Source organism: Triticum aestivum, chromosome 3B, assembly GCF_018294505.1.
Source record: "Triticum aestivum cultivar Chinese Spring chromosome 3B, IWGSC CS RefSeq v2.1, whole genome shotgun sequence".
Lineage (NCBI taxonomy): Eukaryota > Viridiplantae > Streptophyta > Magnoliopsida > Poales > Poaceae > Triticum > Triticum aestivum.
In genome coordinates, this window is record NC_057801.1 from 554,046,670 (window position 1) to 554,051,505 (window position 4,836).

Consider the following 4,836-nt stretch of genomic DNA (forward strand, 5'->3'; position numbering starts at 1 on the left):
GACAAGTTTTTGGACCAAATAGTTGTCTTTTACAAGTTTTAGGACCAAATCATTACATCCTGGACAAGTTCTAGGACCTTTGGTGCTATTACCTCTTTGAACAACCCATTCTCCCACCCACTTCTACCGGACCACACAAGGCTGCTTCATGGTCATGGGCTTTCAGCCCGACCAACTGTCATGACCCTGAGAGGAGATCAGAGAAACTTTCCTCACGCTAGGGTTTACTTCTCCCTGAGGCACTGTTCGTTTAATCCCCCCACCACAAGGATTGGAGGGGATTGGGGAGGTTTGAGGTGGATTTTGAATTGCAAGGGATTTAATCCCCTCCAATCCCTTCCAAACCTCTCCAAACCCTGTCTAACCGAACAAGGCCTGAGGCGATCTGTCGCCGTCGAGTCTGCTACTTGTGAGCTGCGTTGGAATTTCCTCGAAGAGAAGAGGATGAAGCAGTACAATAGAAATAAGTATTTCCCTCAGTCGGAAACTAAGGTTATCGATCCAGTAGGAGAACCACACAGAACCTCATTAGCAGCACCTGCACACACAAAAGCAAATACTTGCACCCAACGCAAACAAGGGGGTTGTCAATCCCCTCGGCGGTTATTTGCAAGGATCAAATATCGTAGTGGTAGGAAAATAAATAAATTGCAAAATAAAATAGAAATAAATGAAAGTGCGCCAATGTATTTTTGGATTTTATATATGATAAAAGTAGACCCGGGGGCCATATATAGTTTTCACTAGAGGCTTCTCTCTCGAGCGCATAAAGTACGGTGGGTGAACAAATTACTGTTGGACAATTGATAGAAAAGTGCATAGTTATGATGATATTCAAGGCGATGATCATGTATATAGGCATCACGTCCGAGACAAGTAGACCGACTCTTGCTTGCACTACTACTATTACTCAACCCATTGACCGCTATACAGCATGCATCTAGTGTATTAAGTTAATGAAAACAGAGTAACGCCTTAAGCAAGATGATGTCGACAAAGTAAACCTAATCAATATGAATAAACCCCATCTTTTTATCCTTAATGGCAACAATACAAATACGTGTCATGTCCCTTTATCTCACTAGGATTGAGCACCGCATGATTGAACCCATCACAAAGCACCTCTCCCATTGCAAGAAAAATCAATCTATTTGGCAAAACTAAACGGATAGATTAGATAGAACTCCAAGAACATCGAGGGTAACATTGTATATTAGTATTCATAGAAGACTCAATTAATGTTCATGAATAATCTAATCATAAACTCAAAATTCATCGGATCCCAACAAACACACCACAAAAGAAGATTACATCGTAGAACTCCAAGAACATCGAGGAGAACATTGTATTGAAGATCAAAGAGAGAGAAAAGGCCATCTAGGTACTAGCTATGGACCAGTAGGTCTGTGGTAAACTACTCACGCATCATCGGAAGGGCAGCAAGGATGATGTAGAAGCCCTTCGTGATCAATTCTCAGGTCCTAGGTATGTACAAGCCCGGGGCCTAATTCGTCGATGGTATACACAAAATCCCTTGGTATTCACGTAGTGTACTTTGTACAGACCATACTCACAAATATACATGACCGGGAGTACATTATTTCCTGCATTGCAAGGGCCCGAACTAAGGTAAACCTCATGTAGTTGGAGTAAAATATGTTGCATTGGGATTTCCTCGAAGAGGAGAGGATGATGCAGTACAGTAGAGATAAGTATCTCCCTCGGTTAAGAACCAAGGTTAATAATCGAGTAGGAGAACCACTAAAAGCACAAGTGCTCCTTGGGTGATTTTGGTAATTAATGTCAACATATCTCTTCTTGGACTAACACTGTCGGATTTCGGGTTCCGGCAGACCCTCTAGATTCGAACACTAGGGTGCACGCGGAAATTTCACCCTCTACCTACCTGCACCTCACCGCCTCGCTATGATCTAGGCTACGAAAGGAACAACACAAGAGACACAGAGTTTATACTAGTTCAGGCCACCATTGTGGTGTAATACCCTACTCCAGTGTGTGGTGTGGTGGATTGCCTCTTGGGCTGGTGATGAACAATACAAGGAAGAACAGCCTCGCAAGGGTCTGTTCTTGGCTGGTGCGACGAACTACTAGGGGGAGTTCAGTCGCCCTCTCGATGCCTCTACCCTGGGGGTGGCTAGTCCTATTTATAGGCAAAGGCCCTAGGCCTCTCCCCAAATATTGAGCGGGAAGGGCGCCAACAATTGGCCATTTTGAAGGGGAACATCTAGTACACTTATCCTGACTAAAGTTGGTCCTTGTCTGTCAAAGGCTCTGGTGATGACGCCGGCTTGGGCTCCACAATGACTTCCTTCCTGCCGTTGCGACGGTCTTGGTCTTGTTGCACCGAAATGGATGCCTTTGCTTGATGCTCTCGCCTGCGCTTGCCCCCTTTGCACCAAAGAGGAAAGGAGGACACTGCGTGGGCTGGCGCCCGCCTGGTGCCCTTGGTCGTCATGGCTTGCGTCATGGGCACCTCGTGAGGTGCCCCGGCTTGATCTCTCCGCCTCCTCACGAGCCAGCCTGACGAGGCCGTGCCTGAGGAAGCTTCCTATCGCCTACCCCGCGAGGCTTGGCCCCTCGCGAGGGTCTTGAGCTCGTGCTGATGAAGATGGGCCGTGCTGGGCCGCCCCTTGAGCCACGCCGTAGGCCGCAGGCAGGCAAGTCTGGGGACCCCCGTTCCCAGAACACCGACAGTAGCCCCCGGGCCCAAGGCGCGTCCGGACTTGGCTGAGCAGAGAAGCGAAGGAGCAAGTGCGAAGCGCCATGGGCCCTAACAGCCTGCGGCCTTGGGCGCCGCGTGGCGGTTGATTGGACGGGGGCGGCTCCGCTCCCCCATGACGCCTCGGCAACTGCGCGAACTGACAAGTCCCTGCATGCAAAGCGGATCATGATTACCTGTGAACATGGAGGCCGGCGGTTGGCCTCCTCTGGCTATAAGTACGGGACGGCGCCTGCCCTTCCGGTCCATCCCCTCTTGCTTCTCTTCCTTCTTCATGGCTCCGCCCAAGAGGTTCTTGGCCGCGGAGAAAGGGAAGGCCCGCCAGGTGGGGCATGACCCTCCCCTGCCCAAGCGCGGTCGAGGCCGTCCCCGCAAACACCCTGCGACTCCCATGGTGGCTCCTCGCAGCCGTGGAGGTGATCTCCCGCATGGTGACGGGCGGCAGGCCGCCACCGAGAAGCGTGCTGTGGTCGCGCGACCCCCTAGGCCTCGCTCCCACTCGGCAGAGGTTCTACCGAAGTTCATTGTGTGGTCGGCGGAACCGGCCAGCACCTGGCTCCAACTTCCTCGCTCCCTCGTAGGTGAGCTTCCGGCTGGCGCCCCGGGCGGCCTTTGGCTTTAGGCAGACGGTTGCTGCAGCCGAGCCTCCTGGGCTTCGCTGGAGGTCTCTGCAGCCGGGAGCCTGGCCCTGACCCGCGGCTGGCAAACGTTTGCCCACGCGCGTGGTTTGAGCCGGTGGTGCACCCTACACTTCAAGTTCGATGGCGATGACACCCTCTACGTGAGGGTGTTCGAGGAAGATGGTCGCCGCGCTGGGTGCTGCCCTGAGGACGACGATCACGACCGTGGGTCCAGCCCCAGCGCTGATGAAGACGACAGCGCGCGCGCGGTCGACGGCTCTCGTGGTTCATCGAGCTTCAACGGCTCTTCTTCGGGCAGCGGCTCCTCCAGCGGTGGCCGCTATCAGCCTCCGCGCCGCCGCGCCCGCCTGGAGGGAGGTAGCGGGTCCGCCCGCCGACGCGCCTCAGTGAAGCGCGAGATGGAGTCCTCCTGAGCTCCGGAGGCAGTTCGAGTCTCCGCCATGAGTTGGTGTCGGGCGAGTCGCGCCTGTTTTGTTCTTTCTCCTTTTCTTTTCCTGCGCAAAGAGATAGTAGTGTAGGGCCCCGCGAGGGTGTGCTTGGACTATTGCTGTTAATTATCGTACTACTTCCACTATTCCGGTTTTGTGCCTTTGGGTCGCGCGCCTGCGCGCAGAAATTACTTAGCTCGGGGGGAGGCCGGTCGTGACCTTTTCTTCCCGAGGCCGAGGCCTCGTCGAATGCTTTGAGTCCTACGAGGGTTAGTCTGAAGAGGTAGCTACCGGCCTCAGCTGCGGAGGCGACCGACCCAGGTCCTGTGTCCGTGTCGCGGTGCTTGTGGGGCACGGACGAGAGGGATGCTCCTGTAGTGGACCCGGGTAGGGAAGCCTCATACGATAACGGTGGAAAACACTCGCGAGGGTGCCCACGTTACTCCCTCGCGAGACTTGCACGAGAGAAATTGGGGCAGGAGAGCGAAAAAGGCAAAGAGTCACAAGCCAAAGACGACAACAACTTCAATAAAACCTCGAATGGGGATGAACAAGCCAACTGCAGAAAGCAAATGAGAAAAGCCGCGTCCGGCACCTAATCTAGTCTTCGACGTCTTCTCATCAGCGCGGAGCTAAGTGCTGCCACTGGGCGTGGGAGGGATCCCAGGGCCTAAGGCCGGCGCTCCCGAGACTCCGGGGCGTGTACAGCCCCAACTCATTATTACGTGAGAGTGTCACGGGTGGCGAGCTTCACAGGCATTGGCCTTCTTCACAGGCTCCGGGCCTTTCTCGGGAAGATAAACTTCACAGGCGTTTGCCTTCTTCACAGGCACCGGGCCTTTTTCAAAACGCGATGGCTTCACAGGCGTTCGCCTTCTTCACAGGCTCTGGGCCTTTTCCAAAACGCGACGGCTTCACAGGCGTTCGCCTTCTTCACAGGCTCTGGGCCTTTTCTAAAACGCAACAGCTTCACAGGCATTCGCCTTCTTCACAGGCTCTGGGCCTTTTCCAAAACGCAACAGCTTCA